The sequence below is a fragment of the Rhipicephalus microplus genome, chromosome 3 (assembly GCF_043290135.1).
Source record: "Rhipicephalus microplus isolate Deutch F79 chromosome 3, USDA_Rmic, whole genome shotgun sequence".
NCBI classification, from domain to species: Eukaryota; Metazoa; Arthropoda; class Arachnida; order Ixodida; family Ixodidae; genus Rhipicephalus; species Rhipicephalus microplus.
The window spans coordinates 210889770-210901863 of record NC_134702.1 but is presented as its reverse complement, the minus strand read 5'-3'; the positions used below and the strand labels follow the sequence as shown (position 1 = coordinate 210901863).

Sequence of the window (12094 nt, the reverse complement as noted above, 5' to 3'; positions counted from 1 at the left end):
ACAGGTGTCACTGGGGAACGCAACCGGGATCATTAGTTCCCAAAAAAAGGTCGAAAAAGTAAGAAAACTGAGCAACAGTCATTCATTACTGCTCCTGACAGCGCAACCCTCACTACCCAATAAACTCTCATAAGCAAACAAAAAATCTACACCACATTTGCCCCGGGTGAGGATTGAACTCACGACCTGAGATTATGAGACTGACGCGCTGCCTACTGTGCTACCGAGGCCGACAGGTGTCACTGGGAAACGCAACCGGGATCATTAGTTCCCACAAAGTAAAGGTCGAAAAAGTAAGAAAACCGAGCAACAGTCATTCATTACTGCTCCAGACAGTGCACCCCTCACGTCCTGATTAAACTCTCATATTGAAACAAAAGATCTGCACCACCTTTGCCCCTGGTGAGGATTGAACTCACGACCTTCAGATTATGAGACTGACGCGCTGCCTACTGCGCTACTGAGGCAGACAGGGGTCACTTAGAAACGCAACCGGTATCATTATTTCCCACAAATTAAAGGTCGAAAATGTAAGAAAACCGAGCAACAGTCATTCATTACTGCTCCAGACAGTGCACCCTTCACGACCTAATGAAACTCTCATAAGCAAACGAAACAGCTGCACCGCCTTTGCCCCGGGTGAGGATTGCACTCACGACCTTAAGATTATGAAACCGGAGCGCTGCCTACTGCGCTACCGAGGCGGACAGGTGTCACTGGAAAACACAACCGGTATCAATAGTTCCCACAAGTTAAAGGTCGAAAAAGTAAGAAAACTCACCAACAGTCATTCATTACTGCTCCAGACAGCGCACCCCTCACGACCTAATTAAACTCTCATATTCAAACAAAAAAACTGAACCGCTTTTGCCCCGGGTGAGGATTAAACTCACGACCTTCAGATTATGAGGCTGACGCGCTGCCTACTGCACTACCGAGGTGGACAGAGGTCACTGGGTCACGGCGAAACGCAACTGGTATTATTAGTTCCCACAAATTAAAGGTCGAAAACAAAAAAACTGACCAACAGTCATTCATTACTGCTCCAGACATTGCACCCCTCACGACCTTATGAAACTCTCTTAAGCAAACGAAACATCTGCACCGCCTTTTCCCCGGGTGAGGATTGCACTCACGACATTCAGATTATGAGACTGACGCGCTGCCTACTGCGCTACCGAGGCGGACAGGTGTCACTGGGAAACACAACCGGTATCAATAGTACCCACAAGTTAAAGGTCGAAAAAGTAAGAAAACTCAGCAACAGTCATTCATTACTGCTCCAGACAGCGCACCCCTCCCGACCTAATTAAACTCTCATAAGCAAACAAAAAAACTGCATCACCTTTGCGCCGTGTGAGGATGGAACTCACGACCTTCAGATTATGAGACTGACGCGCTGCCTACTGCGCTACCGAGGCGGACAGGGATCACTGGGAAACAGAACCGGTATCACTAGTTCCCATAAATTAAAGGTCGAAAAAATAGAAATACCGAAGAGCAGTCATTCATTACTGCTCCAGAACGTGCACCCATCACGACCTAATTAAACTCTCGTAAGCAAACAAAAAAACTGCACCGCCTTTGCCCCAGGTGAGGATTGAACTCACGACATTCAGATTATCAGACTGATGCGCTGCCTACTGCGCTACCGAGGCGGACAGGTGTCACTGGGAAACGCAACCGGGATCATCAGTTCCCACAAACTAAAGGTCGAAAAACTAAGAAAACCGAGCAACAGTCATTCATGACTGCTCCAGACAGCGCACCCCTCACGACCCAATTAAACTCTCATAAGCAAACAAAACATCTGCACCGCCTTTGCCCCTGGTGAGGATTGAACTCACGACCTTAAGATTATGAGACTGATGCTCTGCCTACTGCGCTATCAAAGCGGACAGGTGTCACTGGGGAACGCAACCGGGATCATTAGTTCCCACAAATTAAAGGTCGAAAATGTAAGAAAACCGAGCAAGAGTCATTCATTACTGCTCCAGACAGCGCAACTTTCACGACCCAATTACACTCTCATAAGCAAACAAAAAATCTGCACCACATTTGCCCCGGGTGAGGATTGAACTCACGACCTTCAGATTGTGAGACTTACGCGCTGCCTACTGCACTACCGAGGCGGACAGGGGTCACTGGGAAACGCAACCGGTATCAATAGTTCCCACACGCTAAAGGTCGAAAAAGTAAGAAAACTCAGCTACAGTCATTCATTACTGCTTTAGACAGCGCACCCCTCACGACCTAATTAAACTCTCATAGGCAAACAAAAAATCTGCACCGCCTTTGCCCCGGGTGTGGATTGAACTCACGACCTTCAGATTATGAGACTGAAGCGCCGCCTACTGCGCTACCGAGGTGGACTTGTGCCACTGGGAAACACCACCGGTATCAATAGTTCCCACAAGTTAAAGGTCGAAACAGTAAGAAAACTCAGCAACAGTCATTCATTACTGCTCCAGACAGCGCACCCTTCACGACCTAATTAAACTCTCATAAGCAAACAAAACAACTACACCGCCTTTGCCCCGGGTGCGGACTGAACTCACGACCTTCAGATTATGAGACTGACGCGCTGCCTACTGCACTTCCGAGGCGGACAGGGGTTACTAGGAAACGCAACCGCTATCATTAGTTCCCACAAATTAATGCTGGAAAAAGTAAGAAAACCGAGCAACAGTCATTCAATAGTGCTCCAGACAGCGCACCCCTCACGACCTAATTAAACTCTCATAAGCAAACAAAAAATCTGCACCGCCTTTGCCCCGGGTGAGGATTGCACTCACGACCTTCAGATTTTGAGACTGACACACTGCCTACTGCGCTACCGAGGCGGACAGGTGTCACTGGGAAACACAACCGGTATCAATAGTTCCCACAAGTTAAAGGTCGAAAAAGTAAGAAAACTCAGCAAGAGTCATTCATTACTGCTCCAGACAGCGCACCCCTCACGACCTAATTAAACTCTCATAGGCAAAGAAAAAATCTGCACCGCCTTTGCCCCGGGTGTGGATTGAACTCACGACCTTCAGATTATGAGACTGAAGCGCCGCCTACTGCGCTACCAAGGCGGACTGGTGCCACTGGGAAACACCACCGGTATCAATAGTTCCCACAAGTTAAAGGTCGAAAAAGTAAGAAAACTCCGCAACAGTCATTCATTACTGCTCCAGACAGCGCACCCTTCACGACCTAATTAAACTCTCATAAGCAAACAAAACAACTACAGCGCCTTTGCCCCGGGTGAGGATGGAACTCACGACCTTCAGATTATGAGACTGACGCGCTGCCTACTGCGCTACCAAGGCGGACAGGGGTCACTGGGAAACACAACCGGTATCATTAGTTCCCACAAATTAAAGGTTGAAAAAATAAGACAACCGAACAACTGTCATTCATTACAGCTCCAGACAGTGCACCCCTCACGATGTAATTAAACTCTCATAGGCAAACAAAAAATCTGCACCGCCTTTGCCCCGGGTGTGGATTGAACTCACGACCTTCAGATTACGAGACTGACGCGCTGCCTACTGCGCAACCGAGGCGGACAGGTGTCAGTGGGAAACACAACCGGTATCAATAGTTCCCACACGTTAAAGGTCAAAAAAGTAAGAAAACTCAGCAACAGTCATTCATTACTGCTCCAGACATCGCACCCCTCACGACCTAATTAAACTCTCATAAGCAAACAAAGAAATTGCACCACCTTTGCACCGGGTGTGGATTGAACTCACGACCTCCAGATTATGAGACTGACGCGCTGCCTACTGCACTACCGAGGCGGACAGGGGTTACTGGGAAACGCAACCGGTATCATTAGTTCCCACAAATTAAAGGTGGAAAAAGTAAGAAAACCGAGCAACAGTCATTCAATAGTGCTCCAAACAGCGCACCCCTCACGACCTAATTAAACTCTCATAAGCAAACAAAAAATCTGCACCGCCTTTGCCCCGGGTGCGGATTGAACTCACGACCTTCAGATTATGATACTGACGCGCCGCCTACTGCGCTACCGAGGCGGACAGGTGTCACTGGGAAACACAACCGGTATCAATAGTTCCCACAAGTTAAAGGTCGAAAAAGTAAGAAAACTCAGCAACAGTCATTCATTACTGCTCCAGACAGCGCACCCTTCACGACCTAATTAAACTCTCATAAGCAAACAAAACAACTGCACCGCCTTTGCCCCGGGTGAGGATTGAACTCACGACCTTCAGATTATGAGACTGACGCGCTGCCTACTACGCTACCGAGGCGGACAGGGGGTCACGGCGAAACACAACCGGTATTATTAGTTCCCACAAATTAAAGGTCGAAAAAGTAAAAAAAACCGACCAACAGTCATTTATTACTGCTCCAGACAGTGCACCCCTCACGACCTAATGAAACTCTCATAAGCAAACGAAACATCTGCACCGCCTTTGCCCCGGGTGAGGATTGCACTCACGACATTCAGATTATGAGACTGACGCGCTGCCTACTGCGCTACCGAGGCGGACAGGTGTCACTGGGAAACACAACTGGTATCATTAGTTCCCACAACCTAAAGGTGGAAAAAGTAAGAAAACCGAGCAACAGTCATTCAATAGTGCTCCAGACAGCGCACCCTTCACGACCTAATTAAACTCTCATAAGCAAACAAAACAACCTCACCACCTTTACCCCGGGTGAGGATTGAACTCACGACCTTCAGATTATGAGACTGACGCACTGCCTACTGCGCTACCGAGGCGGACAGGGGTCACGGCGAAACGCAACCGGTATTATTAGTTCCCACAAATTAAAGGTCGAAAACAAAAAAACTGACCAACAGTCATTCATTACTGCTCCAGACATTGCACCCCTCACGACCTTATGAAACTCTCTTAAGCAAACGAAACATCTGCACCGCCTTTTCCCCGGGTGAGGATTGCACTCACGACATTCAGATTATGAGACTGACGCGCTGCCTACTGCGCTACCGAGGCGGACAGGTGTCACTGGGAAACACAACCGGTATCAATAGTACCCACAAGTTAAAGGTCGAAAAAGTAAGAAAACTCAGCAACAGTCATTCATTACTGCTCCAGACAGCGCACCCCTCCCGACCTAATTAAACTCTCATAAGCAAACAAAAAAACTGCATCACCTTTGCGCCGTGTGAGGATGGAACTCACGACCTTCAGATTATGAGACTGACGCGCTGCCTACTGCGCTACCGAGGCGGACAGGGATCACTGGGAAACAGAACCGGTATCACTAGTTCCCAAAAATTAAAGGTCGAAAAAATAGAAATACCGAACAGCAGTCATTCATTACTGCTCCAGAACGTGCACCCATCACGACCTAATTAAACTCTCGTAAGCAAACAAAAAAACTGCACCGCCTTTGCCCCAGGTGAGGATTGAACTCACGACATTCAGATTATCAGACTGATGCGCTGCCTACTGCGCTACCGAGGCGGACAGGTGTCACTGGGAAACGCAACCGGGATCATCAGTTCCCACAAACTAAAGGTCGCAAAACTAAGAAAACCGAGCAACAGTCATTCATGACTGCTCCAGACAGCGCACCCCTCACGACCCAATTAAACTCTCATAAGCAAACAAAACATCTGCACCGCCTTTGCCCCTGGTGAGGATTGAACTCACGACCTTAAGATTATGAGACTGATGCTCTGCCTACTGCGCTATCAAAGCGGACAGGTGTCACTGGGGAACGCAACCGGGATCATTAGTTCCCACAAATTAAAGGTCGAAAATGTAAGAAAACTCAGCAACAGTCATTCATTACTGCTCCAGACATCGCACCCCTCACGACCTAATTAAACTCTCATAAGCAAACAAAGAAATTGCACCACCTTTGCACCGGGTGTGGATTGAACTCACGACCTCCAGATTATGAGACTGACGCGCTGCCTACTGCACTACCGAGGCGGACAGGGGTTACTGGGAAACGCAACCGGTATCATTAGTTCCCACAAATTAAAGGTGGAAAAAGTAAGAAAACCGAGCAACAGTCATTCAATAGTGCTCCAAACAGCGCACCCCTCACGACCTAATTAAACTCTCATAAGCAAACAAAAAATCTGCACCGCCTTTGCCCCGGGTGCGGATTGAACTCACGACCTTCAGATTATGATACTGACGCGCCGCCTACTGCGCTACCGAGGCGGACAGGTGTCACTGGGAAACACAACCGGTATCAATAGTTCCCACAAGTTAAAGGTCGAAAAAGTAAGAAAACTCAGCAACAGTCATTCATTACTGCTCCAGACAGCGCACCCTTCATGACCTAATTAAACTCTCATAAGCAAACAAAACAACTGCACCGCCTTTGCCCCGGGTGAGGATTGAACTCACGACCTTCAGATTATGAGACTGACGCGCTGCCTACTACGCTACCGAGGCGGACAGGGGGTCACGGCGAAACACAACCGGTATTATTAGTTCCCACAAATTAAAGGTCGAAAAAGTAAAAAAACCGACCAACAGTCATTTATTACTGCTCCAGACAGTGCACCCCTCACGACCTAATGAAACTCTCATAAGCAAACGAAACATCTGCACCGCCTTTGCCCCGGGTGAGGATTGCACTCACGACATTCAGATTATGAGACTGACGCGCTGCCTACTGCGCTACCGAGGCGGACAGGTGTCACTGGGAAACACAACTGGTATCATTAGTTCCCACAACCTAAAGGTGGAAAAAGTAAGAAAACCGAGCAACAGTCATTCAATAGTGCTCCAGACAGCGCACCCTTCACGACCTAATTAAACTCTCATAAGCAAACAAAACAACCTCACCACCTTTACCCCGGGTGAGGATTGAACTCACGACCTTCAGATTATGAGACTGACGCACTGCCTACTGCGCTACCGAGGCGGACAGGGGTCACGGCGAAACGCAACCGGTATTATTAGTTCCCACAAATTAAAGGTCGAAAACAAAAAAACTGACCAACAGTCATTCATTACTGCTCCAGACATTGCACCCCTCACGACCTTATGAAACTCTCTTAAGCAAACGAAACATCTGCACCGCCTTTTCCCCGGGTGAGGATTGCACTCACGACATTCAGATTATGAGACTGACGCGCTGCCTACTGCGCTACCGAGGCGGACAGGTGTCACTGGGAAACACAACCGGTATCAATAGTACCCACAAGTTAAAGGTCGAAAAAGTAAGAAAACTCAGCAACAGTCATTCATTACTGCTCCAGACAGCGCACCCCTCCCGACCTAATTAAACTCTCATAAGCAAACAAAAAAACTGCATCCCCTTTGCGCCGTGTGAGGATGGAACTCACGACCTTCAGATTATGAGACTGACGCGCTGCCTACTGCGCTACCGAGGCGGACAGGGATCACTGGGAAACAGAACCGGTATCACTAGTTCCCATAAATTAAAGGTCGAAAAAATAGAAATACCGAACAGCAGTCATTCATTACTGCTCCAGAACGTGCACCCATCACGACCTAATTAAACTCTCGTAAGCAAACAAAAAAACTGCACCGCCTTTGCCCCAGGTGAGGATTGAACTCACGACATTCAGATTATCAGACTGATGCGCTGCCTACTGCGCTACCGAGGCGGACAGGTGTCACTGGGAAACGCAACCGGGATCATCAGTTCCCACAAACTAAAGGTCGAAAAACTAAGAAAACCGAGCAACAGTCATTCATGACTGCTCCAGACAGCGCACCCCTCACGACCCAATTAAACTCTCATAAGCAAACAAAACATCTGCACCGCCTTTGCCCCTGGTGAGGATTGAACTCACGACCTTAAGATTATGAGACTGATGCTCTGCCTACTGCGCTATCAAAGCGGACAGGTGTCACTGGGGAACGCAACCGGGATCATTAGTTCCCACAAATTAAAGGTCGAAAATGTAAGAAAACCGAGCAAGAGTCATTCATTACTGCTCCAGACAGCGCAACTTTCACGACCCAATTACACTCTCATAAGCAAACAAAAAATCTGCACCACATTTGCCCCGGGTGAGGATTGAACTCACGACCTTCAGATTGTGAGACTGACGCGCTGCCTACTACGCTACCGAGGCGGACAGGGGGTCACGGCGAAACACAACCGGTATTATTAGTTCCCACAAATTAAAGGTCGAAAAAGTAAAAAAACCGACCAACAGTCATTTATTACTGCTCCAGACAGTGCACCCCTCACGACCTAATGAAACTCTCTTAAGCAAACGAAACATCTGCACCGCCTTTTCCCCGGGTGAGGATTGCACTCACGACATTCAGATTATGAGACTGACGCGCTGCCTACTGCGCTACCGAGGCGGACAGGTGTCACTGGGAAACACAACCGGTATCAATAGTACCCACAAGTTAAAGGTCGAAAAAGTAAGAAAACTCAGCAACAGTCATTCATTACTGCTCCAGACAGCGCACCCCTCCCGACCTAATTAAACTCTCATAAGCAAACAAAAAAACTGCATCACCTTTGCGCCGTGTGAGGATGGAACTCACGACCTTCAGATTATGATACTGACGCGCCGCCTACTGCGCTACCGAGGCGGACAGGTGTCACTGGGAAACACAACCGGTATCAATAGTTCCCACAAGTTAAAGGTCGAAAAAGTAAGAAAACTCAGCAACAGTCATTCATTACTGCTCCAGACAGCGCACCCTTCACGACCTAATTAAACTCTCATAAGCAAACAAAACAACTGCACCGCCTTTGCCCCGGGTGAGGATTGAACTCACGACCTTCAGATTATGAGACTGACGCGCTGCCTACTACGCTACCGAGGCGGACAGGGGGTCACGGCGAAACACAACCGGTATTATTAGTTCCCACAAATTAAAGGTCGAAAAAGTAAAAAAACCGACCAACAGTCATTTATTACTGCTCCAGACAGTGCACCCCTCACGACCTAATGAAACTCTCATAAGCAAACGAAACATCTGCACCGCCTTTGCCCCGGGTGAGGATTGCACTCACGACATTCAGATTATGAGACTGACGCGCTGCCTACTGCGCTACCGAGGCGGACAGGTGTCACTGGGAAACACAACTGGTATCATTAGTTCCCACAACCTAAAGGTGGAAAAAGTAAGAAAACCGAGCAACAGTCATTCAATAGTGCTCCAGACAGCGCACCCTTCACGACCTAATTAAACTCTCATAAGCAAAAAAACAACCTCACCACCTTTACCCCGGGTGAGGATTGAACTCACGACCTTCAGATTATGAGACTGACGCACTGCCTACTGCGCTACCGAGGCGGACAGGGGTCACGGCGAAACGCAACCGGTATTATTAGTTCCCACAAATTAAAGGTCGAAAACAAAAAAACTGACCAACAGTCATTCATTACTGCTCCAGACATTGCACCCCTCACGACCTTATGAAACTCTCTTAAGCAAACGAAACATCTGCACCGCCTTTTCCCCGGGTGAGGATTGCACTCACGACATTCAGATTATGAGACTGACGCGCTGCCTACTGCGCTACCGAGGCGGACAGGGGGTCACGGCGAAACACAACCGGTATTATTAGTTCCCACAAATTAAAGGTCGAAAAAGTAAAAAAACCGACCAACAGTCATTTATTACTGCTCCAGACAGTGCACCCCTCACGACCTAATGAAACTTTCATAAGCAAACAAAGAAATTGCACCACCTTTGCACCGGGTGTGGATTGAACTCACGACCTCCAGATTATGAGACTGACGCGCTGCCTACTGCACTACCGAGGCGGACAGGGGTTACTGGGAAACGCAACCGGTATCATTAGTTCCCACAAATTAAAGGTGGAAAAAGTAAGAAAACCGAGCAACAGTCATTCAATAGTGCTCCAAACAGCGCACCCCTCACGACCTAATTAAACTCTCATAAGCAAACAAAAAATCTGCACCGCCTTTGCCCCGGGTGCGGATTGAACTCACGACCTTCAGATTATGATACTGACGCGCCGCCTACTGCGCTACCGAGGCGGACAGGTGTCACTGGGAAACACAACCGGTATCAATAGTTCCCACAAGTTAAAGGTCGAAAAAGTAAGAAAACTCAGCAACAGTCATTCATTACTGCTCCAGACAGCGCACCCTTCACGACCTAATTAAACTCTCATAAGCAAACAAAACAACTGCACCGCCTTTGCCCCGGGTGAGGATTGAACTCACGACCTTCAGATTATGAGACTGACGCGCTGCCTACTACGCTACCGAGGCGGACAGGGGGTCACGGCGAAACACAACCGGTATTATTAGTTCCCACAAATTAAAGGTCGAAAACAAAAAAACTGACCAACAGTCATTCATTACTGCTCCAGACATTGCACCCCTCACGACCTTATGAAACTCTCTTAAGCAAACGAAACATCTGCACCGCCTTTTCCCCGGGTGAGGATTGCACTCACGACATTCAGATTATGAGACTGACGCGCTGCCTACTGCGCTACCGAGGCGGACAGGTGTCACTGGGAAACACAACCGGTATCAATAGTACCCACAAGTTAAAGGTCGAAAAAGTAAGAAAACTCAGCAACAGTCATTCATTACTGCTCCAGACAGCGCACCCCTCCCGACCTAATTAAACTCTCATAAGCAAACAAAACAACTGCACCGCCTTTGCCCCGGGTGAGGATTGAACTCACGACCTTCAGATTATGAGACTGACGCGCTGCCTACTACGCTACCGAGGCGGACAGGGGGTCACGGCGAAACACAACCGGTATTATTAGTTCCCACAAATTAAAGGTCGAAAAAGTAAAAAAACCGACCAACAGTCATTTATTACTGCTCCAGACAGTGCACCCCTCACGACCTAATGAAACTCTCATAAGCAAACGAAACATCTGCACCGCCTTTGCCCCGGGTGAGGATTGCACTCACGACATTCAGATTATGAGACTGACGCGCTGCCTACTGCGCTACCGAGGCGGACAGGTGTCACTGGGAAACACAACTGGTATCATTAGTTCCCACAACCTGAAGGTGGAAAAAGTAAGAAAACCGAGCAACAGTCAATCAATAGTGCTCCAGACAGCGCACCCTTCACGACCTAATTAAACTCTCATAAGCAAACAAAACAACCTCACCACCTTTACCCCGGGTGAGGATTGAACTCACGACCTTCAGATTATGAGACTGACGCACTGCCTACTGCGCTACCGAGGCGGACAGGGGTCACGGCGAAACGCAACCGGTATTATTAGTTCCCACAAATGAAAGGTCGAAAACAAAAAAACTGACCAACAGTCATTCATTACTGCTCCAGACATTGCACCCCTCACGACCTTATGAAACTCTCTTAAGCAAACGAAACATCTGCACCGCCTTTTCCCCGGGTGAGGATTGCACTCACGACATTCAGATTATGAGACTGACGCGCTGCCTACTGCGCTACCGAGGCGGACAGGGGGTCACGGCGAAACACAACCGGTATTATTAGTTCCCACAAATTAAAGGTCGAAAAAGTAAGAAAACTCAGCAACAGTCATTCATTACTGCTCCAGACAGCGCACCCTTCACGACCTAATTAAACTCTCATAAGCAAACAAAACAACTGCACCGCCTTTGCCCCGGGTGAGGATTGAACTCACGACCTTCAGATTATGAGACTGACGCGCTGCCTACTACGCTACCGAGGCGGACAGGGGGTCACGGCGAAACACAACCGGTATTATTAGTTCCCACAAATTAAAGGTCGAAAAAGTAAAAAAACCGACCAACAGTCATTTATTACTGCTCCAGACAGTGCACCCCTCACGACCTAATGAAACTCTCATAAGCAAACGAAACATCTGCACCGCCTTTGCCCCGGGTGAGGATTGCACTCACGACATTCAGATTATGAGACTGACGCGCTGCCTACTGCGCTACCGAGGCGGACAGGTGTCACTGGGAAACACAACTGGTATCATTAGTTCCCACAACCTAAAGGTGGAAAAAGTAAGAAAACCGAGCAACAGTCATTCAATAGTGCTCCAGACAGCGCACCCTTCACGACCTAATTAAACTCTCATAAGCAAACAAAACAACCTCACCACCTTTACCCCGGGTGAGGATTGAACTCACGACCTTCAGATTATGAGACTGACGCACTGCCTACTGCGCTACCGAGGCGGACAGGGG

General features: G+C 48.3%; 24 non-coding genes across 24 annotated transcripts; all 24 read right to left on the bottom strand.

The window, feature by feature from the left end:
• Positions 1–394: 394 nt before the first annotated feature.
• Positions 395–467, bottom strand: TRNAM-CAU (transfer RNA methionine (anticodon CAU)). Its single transcript has one exon. It is a non-coding gene; the product is annotated as a tRNA-Met (tRNA).
• Positions 468–1585: 1118 nt separating this feature from the next.
• Positions 1586–1658, bottom strand: TRNAI-GAU (transfer RNA isoleucine (anticodon GAU)). Its single transcript has one exon. It is a non-coding gene; the product is annotated as a tRNA-Ile (tRNA).
• A 401-nt stretch (positions 1659–2059) lies between these two features.
• TRNAV-CAC (transfer RNA valine (anticodon CAC)) lies at positions 2060–2132 on the bottom strand. Its single transcript has one exon. It is a non-coding gene; the product is annotated as a tRNA-Val (tRNA).
• A 638-nt stretch (positions 2133–2770) lies between these two features.
• Positions 2771–2843, bottom strand: TRNAL-CAA (transfer RNA leucine (anticodon CAA)). Its single transcript has one exon. It is a non-coding gene; the product is annotated as a tRNA-Leu (tRNA).
• Positions 2844–3244: 401 nt separating this feature from the next.
• Positions 3245–3317, bottom strand: TRNAM-CAU (transfer RNA methionine (anticodon CAU)). Its single transcript has one exon. It is a non-coding gene; the product is annotated as a tRNA-Met (tRNA).
• Positions 3318–4192: 875 nt separating this feature from the next.
• On the bottom strand, positions 4193–4265 carry TRNAM-CAU (transfer RNA methionine (anticodon CAU)). Its single transcript has one exon. It is a non-coding gene; the product is annotated as a tRNA-Met (tRNA).
• Positions 4266–4431: 166 nt separating this feature from the next.
• On the bottom strand, positions 4432–4504 carry TRNAM-CAU (transfer RNA methionine (anticodon CAU)). Its single transcript has one exon. It is a non-coding gene; the product is annotated as a tRNA-Met (tRNA).
• Positions 4505–4668: 164 nt separating this feature from the next.
• On the bottom strand, positions 4669–4741 carry TRNAM-CAU (transfer RNA methionine (anticodon CAU)). Its single transcript has one exon. It is a non-coding gene; the product is annotated as a tRNA-Met (tRNA).
• A 636-nt stretch (positions 4742–5377) lies between these two features.
• On the bottom strand, positions 5378–5450 carry TRNAI-GAU (transfer RNA isoleucine (anticodon GAU)). Its single transcript has one exon. It is a non-coding gene; the product is annotated as a tRNA-Ile (tRNA).
• Positions 5451–6325: 875 nt separating this feature from the next.
• On the bottom strand, positions 6326–6398 carry TRNAM-CAU (transfer RNA methionine (anticodon CAU)). The gene has a single exon. It is a non-coding gene; the product is annotated as a tRNA-Met (tRNA).
• Positions 6399–6563: 165 nt separating this feature from the next.
• On the bottom strand, positions 6564–6636 carry TRNAM-CAU (transfer RNA methionine (anticodon CAU)). The gene has a single exon. It is a non-coding gene; the product is annotated as a tRNA-Met (tRNA).
• Positions 6637–6800: 164 nt separating this feature from the next.
• Positions 6801–6873, bottom strand: TRNAM-CAU (transfer RNA methionine (anticodon CAU)). Its single transcript has one exon. It is a non-coding gene; the product is annotated as a tRNA-Met (tRNA).
• Positions 6874–7509: 636 nt separating this feature from the next.
• TRNAI-GAU (transfer RNA isoleucine (anticodon GAU)) lies at positions 7510–7582 on the bottom strand. The gene has a single exon. It is a non-coding gene; the product is annotated as a tRNA-Ile (tRNA).
• A 401-nt stretch (positions 7583–7983) lies between these two features.
• TRNAV-CAC (transfer RNA valine (anticodon CAC)) lies at positions 7984–8056 on the bottom strand. The gene has a single exon. It is a non-coding gene; the product is annotated as a tRNA-Val (tRNA).
• Positions 8057–8695: 639 nt separating this feature from the next.
• TRNAM-CAU (transfer RNA methionine (anticodon CAU)) lies at positions 8696–8768 on the bottom strand. Its single transcript has one exon. It is a non-coding gene; the product is annotated as a tRNA-Met (tRNA).
• Positions 8769–8933: 165 nt separating this feature from the next.
• On the bottom strand, positions 8934–9006 carry TRNAM-CAU (transfer RNA methionine (anticodon CAU)). Its single transcript has one exon. It is a non-coding gene; the product is annotated as a tRNA-Met (tRNA).
• A 163-nt stretch (positions 9007–9169) lies between these two features.
• Positions 9170–9242, bottom strand: TRNAM-CAU (transfer RNA methionine (anticodon CAU)). The gene has a single exon. It is a non-coding gene; the product is annotated as a tRNA-Met (tRNA).
• An 874-nt stretch (positions 9243–10116) lies between these two features.
• Positions 10117–10189, bottom strand: TRNAM-CAU (transfer RNA methionine (anticodon CAU)). Its single transcript has one exon. It is a non-coding gene; the product is annotated as a tRNA-Met (tRNA).
• Positions 10190–10589: 400 nt separating this feature from the next.
• On the bottom strand, positions 10590–10662 carry TRNAM-CAU (transfer RNA methionine (anticodon CAU)). The gene has a single exon. It is a non-coding gene; the product is annotated as a tRNA-Met (tRNA).
• Positions 10663–10827: 165 nt separating this feature from the next.
• Positions 10828–10900, bottom strand: TRNAM-CAU (transfer RNA methionine (anticodon CAU)). Its single transcript has one exon. It is a non-coding gene; the product is annotated as a tRNA-Met (tRNA).
• Positions 10901–11064: 164 nt separating this feature from the next.
• TRNAM-CAU (transfer RNA methionine (anticodon CAU)) lies at positions 11065–11137 on the bottom strand. The gene has a single exon. It is a non-coding gene; the product is annotated as a tRNA-Met (tRNA).
• Positions 11138–11537: 400 nt separating this feature from the next.
• TRNAM-CAU (transfer RNA methionine (anticodon CAU)) lies at positions 11538–11610 on the bottom strand. Its single transcript has one exon. It is a non-coding gene; the product is annotated as a tRNA-Met (tRNA).
• A 165-nt stretch (positions 11611–11775) lies between these two features.
• TRNAM-CAU (transfer RNA methionine (anticodon CAU)) lies at positions 11776–11848 on the bottom strand. Its single transcript has one exon. It is a non-coding gene; the product is annotated as a tRNA-Met (tRNA).
• A 164-nt stretch (positions 11849–12012) lies between these two features.
• Positions 12013–12085, bottom strand: TRNAM-CAU (transfer RNA methionine (anticodon CAU)). Its single transcript has one exon. It is a non-coding gene; the product is annotated as a tRNA-Met (tRNA).
• Between the last annotated feature and the right edge of the window lie 9 nt (positions 12086–12094).